The 18,924-nt window shown below is 49.5% G+C and overlaps 1 long non-coding RNA gene across 1 annotated transcript in view; it reads left to right on the forward strand.

The window, feature by feature from the left end:
- Positions 1-1,601: 1,601 nt before the first annotated feature.
- The window catches only part of LOC144098613 (uncharacterized), a 74,235-nt gene continuing 56,912 nt past the window's right edge, over positions 1,602-18,924 (forward strand). The window contains exon 1 of the long non-coding RNA XR_013307210.1: positions 1,602-1,664. This is a non-coding gene — a long non-coding RNA (uncharacterized LOC144098613). The remainder of the gene's footprint in view (positions 1,665-18,924) is intronic.

The raw sequence follows: 18,924 nt of genomic DNA on the forward strand, positions 1-18,924 counted from the left end.
CTCAAGGTGGGGTCAAAGACCCATTTCCCAAGCATTTCACCCTAATAAGCCGAGCTCCAGACCAGGGGAAAGCTTGTACCCATTGTCACCGGTGGGTACCCAGCGGCACTGGGGATCGAACCTCGCACCTCCCGCATGCGAGGCGGATGCTCAACCATTTGGCCACCGCTGCTGTCAAAAAGAACAATCATTAGCAATAACGTGATGCGTTCGAGATAGCTTTTAATCCAGTTCAATACACTAGGATGAGTGCTTATGCATGGTCAGTTTAGAATGAGATCATGTGAGGCAACATCGTATACTTTAGCGAAGTGTGAACAGACACAGTCTACATCAAAGCTTAAGTCAGATTGGGCAAATAGGTCATTAGTAAAACAGAGTAATTGCGTTTCACGCAAGGTACCGTGTTGACGAGTCGAGAGAAAAAAAAAACTTGTTCTCAAAGAGTTTGTTGCGATAAAGAGCAATATATATCCCTCAAAGCTGTAAATCGTTAACTCTGTAGCCGCTACAAGGGTACGGATGTCAATGATAAGCACACCTTTGTTTAAAGATAGAGTTGTCGTGAGTCTTTCTTGCGCGCTGTTTACAGCGCGCTGGCGTCTGAGTGCGCTCGTAATGCCAAGGCCGGACTGCCGCACCGAGAAATACATGACCGCACCACCGTTTGTTGCCCCTCCCGAGGCATGTTCGAGGGAGAGGAGATATGGGAGATCGCGTGGGCGCCGACCTGTTGCCAGGTTCAAGCTCGGCGATCACAAACATCGGCGACCGAGGAGGCCGCCGGCTATAATCAGCGCGGCCAAAGAAGGAACAGAGACAGAGAGCTTAGCCGCAGGCATGCCGGTATGTCAACGCAACTTCGATAGTGGAAGTGGAAGGCCTCCAGCGCGTCTCAACTGCGACTCTGCGCAGGCCGCCAAAGTGCCTGTACCAGGAACAGCAGCGCATGTTTCGCCACAGCGACTCGCGCAAATGACACCGCAGAAAGCGCACACTGCGGAGGAGAAAGCAATGGTTGACTCTGCCCGAAAACCAGGGTCAAAATCAATCAATCAATCAATCAATCAATCAATCAATCAATCAATCAATCAATCAATCAATCAATCAATCAATTAATCAATCAATCGGAGACAGCAAAAAAGCATTCGAATCTTGGCAGGGTGCTCGCCCCCCCTCTAACTTGGTAGTGGAATAGAAAACAGCATTCACAGTTTTTCATAGCAAAGAGGAGTACGAAACCAAAACAGAGCGAACAAGTTGTCATAAGAAATCTGAGAAAGAAAAGTCACATTGCAAAAGGATGAACCTCTCCTTTTTACTGTGTGCGGAACATCGTAGTGTTAACCTGTTTTGAAAGAATTGCTTAATGACACAATTCTAATACAACACAGCACCAAACCTTTCTTGATGATGCTGATTGAGCATCATCTGCTGCTCCGAGAAAATAAATAGTAACATGACTGATTGTATAAATAATGGATCTTTGTGTAAGTGCTATCGGTCACGCCTTAGTGCATGCCTCCAGGTTTCTCTCGACCACTTGAGGTTCTTTGAAATGCGCTGAAACTCCAGCATTTTGCGTACTGCCTTCATCGAGATGTGGCTGATGCAGCCGGGACCGGACTCGCGAACTCGTGCTCAGCAGCGAACGTCACCGTCACGTGAGTCACCGCTGCGTGTTGCAGATAAATGCCTCTGGGAGTGTTTGTTCGAGCCACTCACTCACTACGCATCACCGCTATTTTGTTTGTCCCCGCATCTTTCGCCTTTCATTTCGTTTTCATTTCTGCAGCTGTGAGGCAACCGTGGCACGCGTGAGGCCAGCATAAGCTGAATCAGAAGCGCAATGTTCGTGCAGCATTCTCACGTGTTGTCCGCGTCGCGTCGGATATCGTGTGAACAGCGCGGTCTTTTCGATCGTCGACAGAGCACCTGCAGAGCGAATACGAGACGGCGAAGGATGGAAGCGGTGGGTTTAGATCTTTTTACAGTACATGCTTAGCGCGCGACCTCGCATCACAGCGACGAAGAAAAAAGAGGCGGACCACGGCGCGGCGACATCACTACCGAGGAGCCTGACATGAAATAGAGATCACCGTGTTCTCGACAATAGGTTTGGTTTATGGTTTATGGGGGTTTAAAGTCCCGAAGAGACTCGGGCTATGAGAGACGCCGCAGTAAAGGGCTCCGCAAATTTCGACCACCTGGGGTTCTTTAACGTGCACTCGCATCGCGCAGTACACGGGCCTCTGGAATTTCGCCTCCATCAAAATTCGACCGCCGCGGCTGGGATCGAACCCGCGTCTTTCGGGTCAGCAGCGCCATAATCACTGAGCTACCGCGGCGGCTGTTCTTGAGAATAAACGCGAGGTGACGATATCGTAGCTGAAATAGGGATGAGGAAATCAACGACAGGGCAGGACACACAAGTGCAGAACGGTCAATGGTTCTTTAGAGTTGCAGAGACCGAGAGGGGTTCGGTTAAGTCTGCAATCTAGACTAGTTGGTATGGGTTCGTAAAGTATAGAGACCAGTGCGAAAACAAAATGAGGTGTAAGGAGGCGAATAGGGCACTTGGGTCAAGTTTATCAGTGAATCGTTTTGCTAAGATCAAATGTTTTCGTTGTGATTGCAGCACCGCGTCTGTCTCTTTCTTTGTTCTCCGTAGTTTTGGGCCAGTTTCTTAAATCACACAGGGTTTTGACATGACAGTAGAAAAAGGCAAAGTAAAAAACTTTCACGAAACTTCTCATGAAAAAAATTCATATCCCTTCCAAAAATAGTCTTCGTTGAGGGCTACACACCAGGTTCGTCAAGCTTCCAGATTTTTTCATCCGGCCAGAGAAGCAACCATCGTCAAAACAATAAAAGGCTCAATCAAGGCGGCGATAGTATCTTCACTGCACGAGGATTCCTTCACATCGAGCTTGATTTTCAAGTTTACGAACAAGAAATCAGATTGTTTTAAGCCAGAGACTCGTGCGAGTCGGTAAATCTTCTGCGTAAAGCTTCTGCGCTGTTTTTCCTTCGTAAGAAATCAGAGGAGTCTAAATGCAATGAATAGGCAAGGTGATGAACCTATTGCAAACCTGAATTTCCCAATTTTGCTACTTCGGCTGTTGATTGGTGGGGCACAGTGTCCTCTGCGAGAGAAAAAAAAAGGGATTCTTACGGGGCCAGTCTGGGCTGTTTTTCTAATCAGCTCCTCATCAGACGCTTTATTAACACCCCTGTTATAGTTTTGCCCTTTTGCATGCACGTAATCAATGATGATGATTTCATGATTGCCCCAAAATCTGTGGCCATTAGCTTCATAGTCTATGAAGTGGTTTTTTTATTTATTTGTAGCGCTTTCAGCCAGTGTTACGAGTCAGTAGAGAAACTCCTGAGGCCGGCTCTCGAGCATTGCGGAACGATGCATGAAGACGTCCTTTCGCAAGCGCTAATAGCGACACTTGTTGTCAGGAAGGTAACAATTACCTCAGTTCACTGGGCCTACTTTGGCGACTAGCCCACTTTCATTCGTGCACATAAAATCAGCGGTTTCTCATAAATTTACCACATATTCTATTCCGTGACGCCTTGACTTGTGAACTTAATTGCGTGAAGAGCGTGCCTATTCTTCAGTGCATGCCAGCCCGAGTTCAAATTCGGTCGTTCAAAAAACAAACCGCATTCAGAGCTAGTGCGCGACCAGTGCCCAGGAACTTCGTTCCACTCAGCTTTCATCGGCTCTGTCGTCCACTGCTTTTACCTAGAATCCCTTTATCCCGGCAAGCAAGTCGCCTATTCCCATTTTTGTCGCAAAGGGTGACGTAATCACACAAATTATGGCGCCATTTCAGAGTACGTTACTAATCAGAAAGTCTCCAGGTTTATCGAGCTTCCCTTGTAGGTACCACGGGAGGGGCAGCAGAGGCTCAGTTCAGGTGACGAGTTAAACATCTTCGCTGTGATAGGTTTGCCGAGGATGATGCAAGACCACGGTAACTCTAGATCGCCTGAACAGGCCTTTGTCACGTTTGTTGTTGTCCCCTTGGAGGCCTTTGTCCTGCAGAGGACTCAACTAAGATAATGATGATAATGATGTTAAGCCAAACAGCTTCAGCTGCTCGCCCGATTAGAGAGCACTTTGCTCATATAATTTCTATACCCTCTCAGCAAAGACAGTTCTGCGAATGGCTTTAACTTGACTCACAACTACCACACGCAGAGCTACAGTCGTGTTTAAAAACTGCGCATGGATGTGAAAGACAACAAAGAACAGCACTCGGGGGAAAATTACCATCCCAAAGCCAATTTCTCACCGTGGGTATCTGCCATTTCTTCAGAGGCAACAATAACAAAAACAGCAGCGATTTAGAGCAGGGTTATATACTTACTGGTTGCATTCGCATTAATGATTTGTTTTCATGCTTCAGCGGCAGTAACATGCAAACTTTGCGCCCTCTGCTCACCACACACTTAGCGTTCCTCGGTCGTAGTGAACATGCCCGTCGGATGATCTGCCAGAAGGGAAACTTAAGCATGGGAACAGTGCTTCAGCTGGGATATGCAGCGACTATTACAAAATCCGAAGTTTTAATGGCGCTATTCACCGCTTTCGGAGATGCGCAATGGATGACAGAAATACTGAGCACACTTTTACTTCAGTTAGCGAGTGCCGTGTTCTATTTATTTCGTCATCAAAAAGCAGTTTTTTTTTCACTAAAGCAAAAACTGCGACAGTAGTGCACACATCTGCCACAGCGCGGTAGGTGTTGCCTCTTGATCGCGTTAGCGGGTGCAAAAAAAAAAAGGACAGGATGCAGTTGCCACAATGTAACGCGAGATTCGGCGAATGCTGTTAAGGTATTTGTGTTTTACGATATCTTGAGGCAGACGATATGAGAGCTACTTCATATCTCTATAGCTCTGCAGCTCTCTTTTCAGTTAACCACACATACTCGTTTTTCGACCACCTCTCCTCTCCAGTCCGCCATTCTAGGCGCGCGGCGAAACCGCTCATATCTCCGCTGTCGCCACTGTCCCTCCTCCTCCGACGGCAAGCATGCTCCAGAGGTTCCCGCGATAACCAACCTCCGGTTGCGCATTCTTACGCTCTCGCAATACGTCCACCTCCTTCCACGGTAACCCTCCTCCTCCTTCCTGGGTAACTATCGTCCGTGTGGTTCCCATGGCAACCGCTCTTCACTCGTTCCTTACTCGCTCGCCATACCTTACCCCTTCCACGGTAATCACCCACCGGCTGACCTTTCCTATGCTCTCCGCATCCTCCTCCTTCCACGGTTACCACGTTCGGGACAGTTCCCGTGGTAACCCCCCTCTGGTTACGCCTTCCTACGCTCTCGCCATACCCTTCTCCTTCCTCCTCTTTGCAGGGTAACCATCCTCCGGGTGGTTCCCATGGCCACCACCCTGCCCTTGAGCAGTACGCTCTCGCCACACCTTACTCTTTCCACGGTAACCACCTTCCGTACGATGACCGTGGTAACCACCCTCCGGCTGCGCCTTCCTACGCTCTCGCCATACCTTCCACAGTAAACCTCCACTTCCTCGCATGGTAACTACCCTCCGGGTGGTTCCCGTGGCAACCACCCACTGGCTGCGCCTTCTTATGGTCTCGCCATATCCTCCTTCGTGCACGGTAACCATCCCCCGGCTGCGGATGCCTTCGCTCTCGCGATGCCCTCTTCCTCCCACGGTAACCACCCTCCGGATGGTTCCTGTAGTAACCGCCCACTGGTAACGCATTTTTCCACTCACGTCATACCTCCCTCCTTTCACGGTAACTACCCTCCGAGTGGTTCCTATATGGCAATGCATCCATTGGTTACGACTACTACGACTGCTACGACACACTACTACTACTACTACTACTACTACTACTACTACTACTACTACTACTACTACTACTACTACCAATACTACTACTACTACGGCATGAAACCGAGTAACGGGCGCTTGTCAGCTATCGCTGTAATGGAGGCCCATTTATACCACGGCTGAGGTGTCTCGGGCGCTGACTGCGAAATCCGGAGGGGACGAGTTTATGCCAGACAACTAAAAAAAAAATGTTTCCATTCTGTTCAAGAACTGTGCGCGCGAACGGGCGTTTCGAAGAGCGGTTCACGCGTTCCTCCATAATGCATGTTGAGTTCACAAAATGCTGCAAACGTCCCCAAAACAAGCCGTGGACCTCTCCTTTCAAGGCGTGGAGAGCATTCCATACGATTTAGATGTTGAGAGAGATAATTCTACGGTTCTTAATTACTCAGTGTTATGCTTACATGAGCAAGTAATGTTGCGTGAGAGTAGCCCACTGCGCGATATACGGCAAGCCATCGTTGTCTGGTGTTCGCTCAGAAAGACGAGATAACTTCGACCTTTCGTTTTTTTTTTCTTTTTGCTCCCGCACGCAGTTTGCGCTAGAGAGTTCTGCCCCGAGGAATATGGTCATATTGTATCGAACTGACATTGGTACGGAATTGAACGATGTCTTCTCAGCTATGAAAAAACCCGGCTTCCTGCAAAGGACGGCTCTGACTGCGCTGAAACTTGTGGACCACCTGTATTTGTCGCACAACGAGAAAAACCCGCCGACTGCACTAACGCATTTCTTAGAAGTCAGCTTCGTGGAAGGCGAAAAACATCCGTTCGTGGGTGGTATGAACTTGTACGCCGTATTCTTCCGAACACATATCGGTATCGCAGTGCGATATGGCGAATATGTGCATCATTCCTATTTGCAACGAATATACATCGTGTACATCGTGTGAATATACACGTGGGACACCTATGAATCTCGCACACCGTTTTTTGTGTTTGATTGCACAAGTTACGCCGATTAACCAGCGTAAGGTCAATTTATTTTCGGCATTTAGAGTAGCCGATTCCATTGCAGAACTCAACAATTCCTTTATACTTTTCAAGAAATAAGTTTCTTAATTCTTCCATTCAAGATCTGTTTATTCTCTCAATTTTATGAGCGCAATGACATTTCTTTCTGGCAGCGTACGTACGCCGCTCATGTCTTTCTCACGAGCAATGATGCTATCTCCTTACGCAGAAACTCTGAACAAGAGTGTTTTTTTTGTTTTAAATGAGAAGTTGTTTATGAACGCAATTTTTTTCCCGCATCGTGAGACTGAACCATAACAATCAATACATCCGCAAATCTCCCCCTCGGGACTCTTGCAGTTTTCTGCTATTTATCGTCAAAAAAGCAACCCAAAGGTTTTTTATGGCAGCCTTAACAACTCGGTGCGAAGGCAGGCCAACTTTCAAGCCACATACTTGTAGTTTCAAGTCGGCGGTTAATCCCCTTTCAAGTGGAAAATAAAGTTCATTCACATAAACTACTCGATGAGAGCCCATGAAAAACTTTAAAAGCAAAATTTTGTTACGCATCGAAATGTTAGTCCATTCACGTCGATATGCTCATAACAGCATCTGGCAAAATTCCACAGTTGTCTCAAAATTAAAAGTGATGTCGAAGAAAGCTGGCCTTGGTTTCCACAAGTGCAAGCGCTACGAAAGGGAATAGTTTATTCGAATGAAGCCCACGATTTCTTCACAGATTTGAGCAACAGGCGTACTTTTTGTCTTCTTTCAAACAATTTTTATTTCCACACGCGATCGCCTTAAAGCCTCTTTAAGGTAAATACAGAAGTAAAAACAAATGTTAAGTGAATTGATGAGCAATGGCAATTTGTTAGTAGATTCATTAGGAATAGGCAAAGTAGCGCGAAGAACACGCGACAATAGAAAAGAGTAACAACACACGCGCTGACTACTACCAACCCAAGACGGTTTATTTGCGTATGCAATATGTACCGACAAGAAGGAAAAAGATTAAAGACACCATGTGGTCATAGTGAGTAAAAAATAAAAACAAAAGGGCCGGACAGAAATTCCAAGATAACAAGTTAGGAGCTCAGTTCCTTCTTCAAGAGCGGGATCGAAGCCGTGCCGAGGAAACTCTCTTCATGTGCTTAAAGAAAGCTCCATAGATTTCTAAGGTTCTTTTCTTTTGATTTCTTCTTAAAACGAGCGGCTGGCGCAGCTTTGGTCACGTGGTCCCAATACGGTACCAGTGGTAACACTCAGGTGCGCCTTTCGTATTACTGGTACCTGCACGTCCATGCTGCCAGCTTGATATCGCGCTTCAAATATTATTCGCCAGATCAGTCACACGGACTATCTAAAACCATTGCAAAATGCTCTATTTCATCCACGTGGGGCGAGTGTGCGGGTACGTGAGTGCGCATGCGCGTGCGCGTGTGTTACTAGGCGTACCTACCCTCCAGTGAACGTAGCATGCTAACACTGTGCAAGAAAAAGAGCGAAAAAAAAAATTAGACGAGTAGGCAGGACGGGGAGGTACAAATGAAACGTGGATAGCGGATGACGACAAAAAAAAAAGAGTAGCTCGACCTACTGACCTGGCCGGAATTATCACTCCGGCATTTGCGCCACTGGCAGATTCTTGTCCTTGATATTGTTCGCCGTGAGATATATGCAGGTGTGGAGCAAGCTAATTTTAGATTATTTCCGATTAGCCCCAACACCCTCCATCGCAACGAATTCCCTCGTAGGCAGCAAATGTTTCCACGCTTCAACAGGTTGTCAGTGAAGGAAAATAGCTGCCCTATATCGAGAGCCGAGAGACTTCTGGGCTTGTGCCCGACATTGCTCGGGAGCGCGCACTCGAAGCTGCAAGCTTGTTGTTACTGAGTGTATCTACGTTATAATCTACGCAGCGGCTGCGAATCGCTCACGGGAGACCACATAATCGTGGTTCTTGAAACAAACATTACGTGTTTAACGTCGTCTCACACTGCTAACCCTCGGTAACCGTGCCTTTGTCCAAACAGAAACGTTTCAGGCCCATTGTTATCCGTCCATTCACTGTTACCGGCCGACTCTTTATTGTTTTGGCCTGTACCATCTTCCGATGCCTTTGTCTTTTTAGGTTTGCCTGGATCATAATTTCTCCATAAGCTATTTTTCTTCTTTCTATCAAGTGTGAAGAGGAGCTCTAGGGTTGCTTTTTGATTTTTACGCTCCTTACATACTTGCGGCAAGCCAAGGTCTTTATTAATGGGCCAGCCGCCGTGGTGGCTCAGTGGTTTAGGCGCTCGCCTGCTGACCCGAAAGACGCCGGTTCGATCCCGGCCGCGGCGGTCGCGTTTCGATGGAGGCGAAATTCTAGAGGCCCGTATACTGTGCGATGTCAGTGTTCGTTAAAGATTCCCAGGTGGTTGAAATTTTCGAAGCCCTTCGCTACGGCGTCCCTCATAGCCTGAGTCACTTTGGGACGGTAAACTCCCATAAATAAACAAAAATCATTAATGAGCCCCCGGCGTGGCGGCAGAAAACGACATCAGGTGGCGCTCTTAAAGCAGTACAGCGGCCGTTCCCTCAATGATAGTAAAGTCCGACTTCCTGAAGCCCCGTGGCTTGAAACAAAAGTCAAACGAAACTGGGCAGCGGTTGGTTAGTTGGCAATAACTTTATTAGACCCACGTCAGTGGATCAGGTGAGGGTGGGTGAAGAGGGAGGCAGCGGTTAAAATCAGGAAACGAAGACTGGAGTGTTGGCGAAAAAGAAATGAAGTTCAGAAGATAACCGAGGGCTCGATACAACTTAGTTCGCATTAATGGACTGGACTTTTAATAAAACAAAGCAAAACACAGCCACTTCAGGCAAGGTGGCGCTCATCCCCGCCCCGATACATAGGGGAAACCTATCCACCCAATCCATCCGGTAAAGGCAATATTAGCTGTTACTGTATGCTCGATAGGAAAGTGGAGCATAAACCTACCCATTGCAAGACTGTCCATCCCAAAGTACACGACTACAGAGATCGCAGATTCTTTGGATTTGAAAAACTACCGGAGTACATAGTGGACTTTCTGAAAGTAAGAAAATGTACAGGTGCTAATACTGTTACGTGACGGCAAGCTGACGAATGAGATGACATGACAGATGGCTGCAGAATGATTTTAATGGCGGACGGCCTGGCTCCAGCACTCCATGCTGCGCCACTGCCCACTTTGTCGTCTTCTAGTCCGCGTCAATACCATGTGAAGCGACAAATATGCGTAAGCAGTATTGGTTTCGCATTTACAATGACCGCCTTTTCACTGCGTCTCTGAGTTTGTCTTCGCGGCCACTTTTCCTTTCCGCTGCTGCGTGCACTCCAAACCCTGAGTACGCTTACATAGGAGTGAAAAGGGAGTGAGCCGTCCTCTAGAGCACTCTCTTTCATAAAAGGGAGGGCCACTAGAGGACAGCTTGCTCTCTCTTTACTCCTTTCTGTTGAGTGTGGGCTTCTGATGGGCGTATAGTGGTTGGAAACTCCTAGGTGGGCGATGAGTTTTTACCATTGGACGCCTTTCTGGACACCCCCCGGAGGAAGGTGCTTCCGGTGTGGCTTCAAGGGGCTTTCGCCGAAAGAGGACTATACTGCTAACGCAGCAAATAAGTAAAGGAAGACGAGAAGATTGGTGGAGCAGAACAAGATAATACTTTTGCTAGGGAGAGAAGGAAATTGGTAGAGTGGATTCGCAGTTATTGGCTGGGTGACAACCGCCACCGCACTAATATAAACAGGGAAGCTACTAATTATCCAAGACCTACGTCTGGCTGTCTTACAGCTCAACGTTCTATATCTAAGGTCTACGTCTCGCTGTCTTACAGCTCAACGTTCTGAAATGAAACAATCTATTAGCGCGGCTTGTGTGTCGGCTATACGGAAACTCCAAGGAAGTCGCGAGTCTTTTCTTTAGGGCGTTACGACATGTGAAAGGAGATAAACTCAATTACTGCTAGCCTTTCAGACGTCCTCGGCATTAGATTCCACAACGATATCAACGTTTTTCCTCTGCAGACATCGCTGGAGGGCGCTTAGAAGATTGGCGGCGTAGACAGGAAAGGTGAAGCAATGGCAAGTCTATTGCAGCTGCTGAATTCATAACAGTAGAACTGTGGAAAAAGTGCCCGAACAATTATTACCACGCTAGTATACTGCTATGCATAGAGCGAGACATAAGGAAAGCAGCCCGGATGGGGATGCAAAGTCGAATTGAAGGGACACTGAGGACAATTGCATTCAATTATTTTATCAGTAAAAATTGACTCTCCGGACCTTTTTGGGTATGTAGACGTTTTACCGGCCGAAAAAGATGCGTTTATGGTTGAAGAAGCTTAATTTAGAAAAAATTTCCCGCTTCTCGATTCAAAAGCGTGACGTCTACATTGACGAGAACTGGTTGCCCCCGCTTTGAAGCAAATGGCGACGCAGCGTGACCTCTGGGATCCGGGCCCAAAAATCGGTGTCGACGCACGCAGTCCACTTGCGAAATCGGCCAATGATGGCGACACCTGTATTTTGTTTTTCTTTCCTTAGTTTTTAATTTTCTAGATAATAAAAAGCTCCGTTTGCAGTGAGAGTGGTCTCTGCCGTTAGAAAGCCGTGGACTGCCGACACAGGCCAACTTCACCGTGCATTCAATATCCCTTTAATGAAATCATAGTCCGTCAGGGTAAAAAGGTCGGTACCAAGGGAGGGTGGGGAGCCGGGAGCGGTAGGGAGTCAGGAGCGGAGGATGGATTAGGGAAGCTGCTGAGAAGAGCAGCCGCGGCTAAAGCAGGACGTGACTGATCGAATATCAACGACGCTGTAGGCCTTTGCCCTCTGGTGTCCGTGCATAACCACGTTAGTAGTGATGGCGACGGTGACTTCAATCGAAGGAAAGTCTTAAATGTCTGTTCAGAGCACAGTGGCGTCCGCAGCCGCCATGCATCCAAGGAAAGGCTCCTAGAAACTTCCCGTCAGTCCATCTGTCTATGCGGGGACGCCATATGTCTCCGCGAGCAGTTTGCCCAACATATGTGAGGGGAAAAAGGTTTTATGCTTTGGCGTCGGCGTCCGGTGAACATAACGCCGTGCAGTGAGCCAGGACGGAAAAGCAAGCACCTGGAACATCTGTTCGTTTACATCGCAGGAGCAGGCAGTGCGTTTCATCAGCTTGTAGATCGATAACTGCATTAAAGTGCCTTACGGGGCTTGAAGCGGCGCCGTAGACGCCGAAACTAAGCCCAAATTCTGCGACGCCAGAACACCACGCGACCCCCTTCTAGACAATTACAGTGGGTGCCTCTCTAGCCAATCAGCGTTTGTTCTGTGACGTCACAACACCACGGGACAAACTGGATACGTGCCGCTCAGTATAAACACGGCTGTTTATCAGATTATTTGAGCAAACAACCGCAGAAGCGGTGCACCTAACTGTGTGTGTTCACTGCATGGCGCCTCGTGCGGCGAAGATGATAAGAATATCGCTGTCACATCTTTTCACTAAGGGGTGAGCTCCTGGGGAGGGTATACTCTTTTTCTATTCTTCTTCCTAGACCCACGTGGAGTGCGTGAAACCGGAGCGTCCATGTAAACACCGGCAGAATGATGCTCTTATATATTGAAGAACAGATGCAACACAATCGGCCTTGCAGCCGTCAATGGTTCGTGCAGCGGTGCCCGCTAAAGAAAGTCCTTTGTTCGAATGGACAGCCGTCACTCGATATGGTGACCGCAGTGCGAGCCGGTTTTCAGCCCCTTCTCCGTTCCAGGAAACGCTCGAATGCATCGAGGCTTACCTGTCACCCCTTACACGATCCGCCTGAGATATTTACCGGAATGCAAACAAAGCTAGCGGACTCGTGATGTCCCGATAGCGTTATCTGGTGATTGTATTACAAGAAAGCGCGCCGCGTGTGTCCCGGCGCGCGGAAGAGTGTTTATAAACGTTTAATATCCGAGCACGACCATCATCCTGCTCCTCTCTTCTCTGTATGAATTGGGTAGCATTCAATTGTGCGAGCCCGAGATTACTGCTTATCGCGCGATCTACGCCGCTGGTGACGCGGGCTAGGCGATATTGCAATCCCTTCCGTGAATTCGCACCCTCTCTTCATCGTGGAGATTCCGCCACGAGCCTTCGCAGTTGGCCTTAAGCAAACAGAGCTTGACGATTTTTTATTGTTTTTATGCGTCTTATCACGCGGCAATCAAGACGCTTTACATCTCGGAGCGTTGCGAGATCAGAGAGATATAGATGCCGCAAGCCATATGCAATCGATGCAGCGCTGGCATTCGCCTACATTGCAAGCAGCGCCATAGTTCCGAGTTTGGCCCTCGGCAGAATTCTATCATTTTTGGCGTTCGTTTTTGTTATTGCCAGAAAGTGTTGTGAAAATTGCTCCTGTACGCATCTTATGTAAGTCCTCCAGTGCGGCCGCATCGATAAAACCCAAGATGGAAGCTGATGCGAGCTTGCAACACATTGCGAACACACGCGGTTCATGAACTGATAAGCTACGTGCATAGGTTCAATTAGGTTGGATCCAACGATAAGTGTCTGAGTGGCCATGACGGCTGTAAAATATTTCAGCTGCGCTGATAAAGAGATAGAACGCGGAATGTTTATCACATAACTAAGCAGTCTGATCAGGCACGAAACGTTTCCTCGTTCTTTATGACATTGAGAAGATCGTAGTTGGAAATTGAAAGATAAGCTGCATTATTTCTGAAACTTGTCACAAGGGCTTCTTTGGGAAATCTCGCCGGCGTCTTCCTGTAGATAAGGTCCCTGATAATGCGTTATCAGTAGTACTCGAACGTCACAGTCACCTGTCCCGGCGTCAATTAATGGCAAATCGTCCGGCATGAAGCAGAGCTTCAGGAATGTTCCTTTCGCGGCTATCTCCGGCCGTGTGCTGGCATGGTTTCATGTGCATTTCCTTTGTCTTCTCTTCGTTCTCCTTACATGCGGGTTGCTTAATCTGGTTCATTTCGACAGGAAATGAAAGAACCACGTCACCAGATCTTGTTCTTGCATCGCTATGAAGTAGCGCTTGCCGCTGGCGGAATGACTTGAAACCGAAAGCTTTACCACTCCCCACCGTAGCTCTTTCGTCGTGTGTGCGAGTTTGACTTTGAACCGAGGAGAAACCACGTGACAGCTCTGACGTCACTTAGCCGAAATCAACCGTCGGCGTTCATGGTGTTGTTGGCGTTGACAGCGTTCTACTACGATGGTCTTGAGGAAAGGAAGGGTGCATGACTGGCTCCCGCGGTCAGTGGACACCTCAATCGTGCGTTGAGGTACGTGGCGGTGGTGAGAGAGAGATGTGGGCTGCATGCATTAGCTGTGACAACGTTGTGGCAGACACGCGGAACTGCAGCGATTGGCCGCAGCGTTCATTGGGTGACCAACGTCTCGCGATCCAACATTTTAACGCGACAGCGTTAAGGCGCTCGTGTCGCAGAAAAGCCGGTGTCGCCGGCGGCGTTGGCCGTGAGCGAAAAATGACGCATCTCGGTGGACACCTGAACCGCGCCGTAAGGGAAGGAATTTTCCTTCCCTTACGGCGCGGCACGGGTGTCTAGCGAGAATTAGGAGACAGGCATCATTTCCTTTTGCTTAAAACCAATTTTCATTTTCCTTCCCTTACGGCCCGGTTCGGGTGTCCACCGAGATATGTGAGACAGGCGTCCTTTCCTTAAATTGTCCAACGGGCCACGCGTCGCGCCGAATGGCGATGGCGTTCCGTGCACTCCTTGGAAACGCTGCAACGCGCTGTCGCGTCTCACTCTTAAAGACGAAGCTTAAGCGTCCTCCAAATTTTTTTAAACGCCGCCTGCCAGTGTGGCATGGTTGGCGCGCTGCCTATCCAGTGTGCGGAACGCACTCAACGTTACAGACGCCAAGCCGCGTCTGCTTGCCCGAGTGAGAGAGAATAAACTTTATTCATATAAAGTAATTACGCGGGTAGGTCCGGGAGACCATAGGCGAATACGGCCCTCCAGGCCTGACCGATGAGCTAGCTCTGAAGGGGGAGCTCTCTGAGCCAGCTTAGCCTCCCACTGCTCATGGCCGAGTTCCTTTAAACTGCGTTTTACGTCACTCGGGGCAGTTCCAAACCATGTGGAGGATGTCTGAAATCCCTCCGCAGGCCAGGCATGCCTTTGTTGGGTATTGGGCGGCCTAAATCTTATTGTGTCGAGCTAAGTTTGGTAAAGAAGTGCGGGCTTGCATGTTTCGCCATACAGTGGCTTTCTGACGAGTGAGGTCTTTGTAGGGGGCTGTGCATTTACTGCGACTAAGGCTGTGGTAGTCTATAATTTCGCCGTATGTTAGTGGAGACGAAGTTTCGGAGGTGAATGGCGACGGGGCCAGGAATGTATGGCCTCGAGCAATCCTGTCAGCCGCCTCATTGCCCTCTATGCCTTCGATGGGCAGGGATCCACAGAATACTGTGACGGGTGCGTGTACCGCGAGTGCGATTCCTCATGACGAGGGCGGCCGCTTGACAGAGTTTTCCCCTGAAGTGCGCGTTGCAGGCTTGCTGCGTGTCGCTCATGATTGTAGTCATTTGCTTAGTGGTGTGGGCGTGCTTGATGGCAAGCGCGATTGCGACTTCCTCCGCGTCCGCCATGCTGTTTCGGCTTTGAACCGTGGCGCTGGCTATCTCCTCCACAAGGCTTGTTGTGACGGTGGCTACCGCAGCCGCCCAAACTTGGTAGGGTCTGGCGTTAGTGTAGTGAATATTTGCTTTGCTACGTATGACCTTATGTTGTATTTGCTTGGCTCGGGCCTTTCGTCGTGCACCGTGGTGGTTGGAATCGGGAGGACGTGATACTCTCCGCGGGTGGCCAGGGGTAGCCTGGTCCGTGGTGCGTGAACGTTTTCTGTGTGGGAGTGACGTCCCAGCCGCTGAAGTGTCCTGATGCCTGTACAGCTGAGGCACAGGCGGCGGCGTTCTTGAGCAGTTATGAGGGCTTCCTTGTGCTCGGCATATGCACCGAAGGCGCCCATGTCATGGATGGCATCGGTTGGCGCAGAGTTCGGAAGACCGAGTGCGATTTTATAGGCCTTGCGGATTTTGGCTTCTATTTTGTCCTCTTCCGTCCTGGCGGTATTGCGGAAAAGTAGGCTGCATGTCCACCGTGAAATGGTGAGCGCTGTCACCAGCGTAATGCGTCCCGTTCCTTAAGATCGTCCCGAAGGTTGGTCATGCGGTGGATCATCCCGCAGATCTGGTCTGTTGCGCGGGTGAGCCCTGTGATGGTGTATTGGCGTTCCCCGTGGCTCTGGATCCACATGCCAAGGATGCGGATAGTCTGCACCTCTCAGAGTTCGTGGTCCTGCAGATGAAGACTGATTTACTCCTTTTTGGAGGTTTTTTTTTATGGGCGCGAATGTATTCTGATTTTTCAGGGGCGCAGCTCATCCCGCAGCGTCGGGTGAAGTCCTCGATGGTGTCCATGGCTTGTCGTAATTTAGCTTCCTCTCGCCTGCCCAACCAGTGCTTGTCCAGACAGTGACGTCATCGGTGTAGAGCGCATGATGGATACCAGGCTGATCGGTGAGCAGGAGTGCGAGGGGGACGATGGCAACTTCGAACAGCAGCGGCGAGATTATCGAACCCTGCTGGGTGCCTTTGCGCGGGGAGTGCCGTTCGTCAGACTTGAGTCCGCCCACGCTGATGGTGGCTGTTCAGTCAGTGAGAAAATTCCGCACGTAGTGGAACATTTTCTGTCCGCATTGGAGGTCTCTGAGGCTGGTGAGGGTAGCCCCATGACTGATGTTATCAAATGCTCCTTTGATGTCTGCGGCCAGAATAATTCCCTCATTTTTGGATGAGATGTGGTCCAGGATGCCCTCCTTGAGTTGGAGCATGATGTCCTGTGCAGAGAGATGCTTCCGGAAGCCGAACATGCAGTCCAGAAAAAGTTCCTCGCGCTCCAAGTGCTCTGTCAGTCGGGTATGTACGATTCGCTCACACCATTTACCCCCGCACGACGTGAGCGAAATGGGCTGGAGGTTGTCCAGGTGTGGGCGCTTACCTGGTTTGGGGATTATTATTTCTGCGTGCTTCCACTCCCGGGACATCGTTCCGGTCTCCCAGATCTTGTTAAAGTAGCGAGTCATTTCTCGGCTCCGCTCGTCTCCAGCGTTGCGGATGACCACGTTCGTGAGTTGATCGCGTCCTGGGGCAGTATACTTGTTGAAAGATCGGAGCGCCGCGAAGACCTCCGCCTCAGTTACGGGAGCGTCGAGCTATGGGTTGTCTGGCCCCGAGTAATCCGGTAGGGGAACCAGGGGCGAAGTGGGTTCGCCCGCATACCGAGCCCACACTCAGTCTACGATCTCTGGGTCCGTGGCAGGCTCATCGTGTAGGGTCCGCTCGATCGTCTTGCTGTTCTCGCCGTCCGTGTGACCGGGGTCGATGAGGTATCGGATTAGGTTCCAGCATCGGGCATTGCCGAATTGGCCGTTGAGGTTGTCGCAAACTACTACTAGTGAGATCTTTAGCGTAGGCATGAATTTTGCTGTTTAGCTGGGCTAGGTGGAGTTTCAGGCGGCGGTTATGCTTCTGGCGTTTTCAGCGTCAAGTTGTGCAGTGCAAAAAACTGCGACAGAGGAGCAAGACACAAACAACAGGATTGGCGCTGACTAACGACTGAAATTTTGAAAGAGGGAGGTGATCGAGGCCTGGCTCATATCCAGGGGAGGTGACTGATGCGTGAACAAACCGTCGATTGCCTTATCCATGAAAGAAATTGAGTTCCTGGACGGTAGCATTGTCTAGCCTCCCCTCTGTGCTTTTAGGTTTCCCTTCGTTCGTTGCATTATATTACAGACTAGCCCACACCAAGATTTTTATACTATAGTAAGGCTCTGTCGAGCTTTCCATAGATTCAGGAGGTGGCGGTCTACCTCCAGAGCCTCATTATCAGCGCGATGAGTTTAGTGTGTCGGTCGTATTTCTCCTTCATGCAGCGAATCCATTCTTGAACGTCCTGAGCAGGTGATGTGGTCTCTCTTGCCGGAATTTATGCCAATCCGTGATTTTCGACTGAGATTTCGCTTATACATGCCCGTTGCGGTGGTTATTTCGCAGACGTAGTGGTCACTGCCGAAGCTCATCCCTGTATTGTACCAAGTCGCTTCCAGACCCTCCGTCGCGTACGCCAGATTGGGGCAAGTATCTCTGTTGACGCTGTTTGCCTAGCGAATAGGGTACCAGCAGTCTGTGAGCAGGATCAGGTGGCTGTGCGCCGCAGCCTCAATAAGTGAGGTGCCCTTGGTGGTGTTGCGAGGGTACCCCCCCCATACGATGGGGTGCACTGAAGTCCCCTGCAATGAGCAGGCCATTTTTTCCGGCCCGAGCCTTCGCCTCCTTGATGAGGGGTTCGAAATCGGTATTGCGGTCGCGCGGAGGACTGTACAGATTTAAGACGAATAGGCTGCTATGTCGGCGTCGGCCGCGCGGAATAATTTCAATGTGAATGCGCTCAGTTGCAGTGATGGAAGTGGTGTGCTTGATTGCCGTTACAAATTTGCTTTCAAGTGTGGCCACCTTTTTGAAGTTGCCATCCACATAAGTGTCGTAGCCAATCACTTTGGGGGTGTTGTTCACTTCTTGGAGAAGAATGATTTCGAGTTTGCTTTGAAGGTCGGTGACATGAACGCCGAAATCATATTTGTTGCTGACGCTTCTGCAATTCCACTGACACACACAGCAGCCTATGGTGTCCACCGGGCGAGCGGACGGGTTACAGCCCACGATGTTGTGGGTCCGTACCCACGGCTCGCCGCCCGTTCTTGACGTTTCCGGGCCGTGACTGCACAACCGTTCACGTTTGTGGCCATTGCAGTGGTCTTCGTTCAAGCTTCTTGACAGTGGCATTCAGGCCGAATTGAGTGCCGAGTCGGTGGATGCTAGTGATGATCTGGTTGTATTTCTCGTTTTGGTCTTGCGTCCAGGATGTGACACGTTCAAAAAAGTCGCGCCTCCTGAGAACAGGATTTTCGGTGCCGGATTTCTCGGACGCGGGTTGAGAAACTTCCG

The sequence above is a fragment of the Amblyomma americanum genome, chromosome 7, assembly GCF_052857255.1.
Source record: "Amblyomma americanum isolate KBUSLIRL-KWMA chromosome 7, ASM5285725v1, whole genome shotgun sequence".
NCBI classification, from domain to species: domain Eukaryota; kingdom Metazoa; phylum Arthropoda; class Arachnida; order Ixodida; family Ixodidae; genus Amblyomma; species Amblyomma americanum.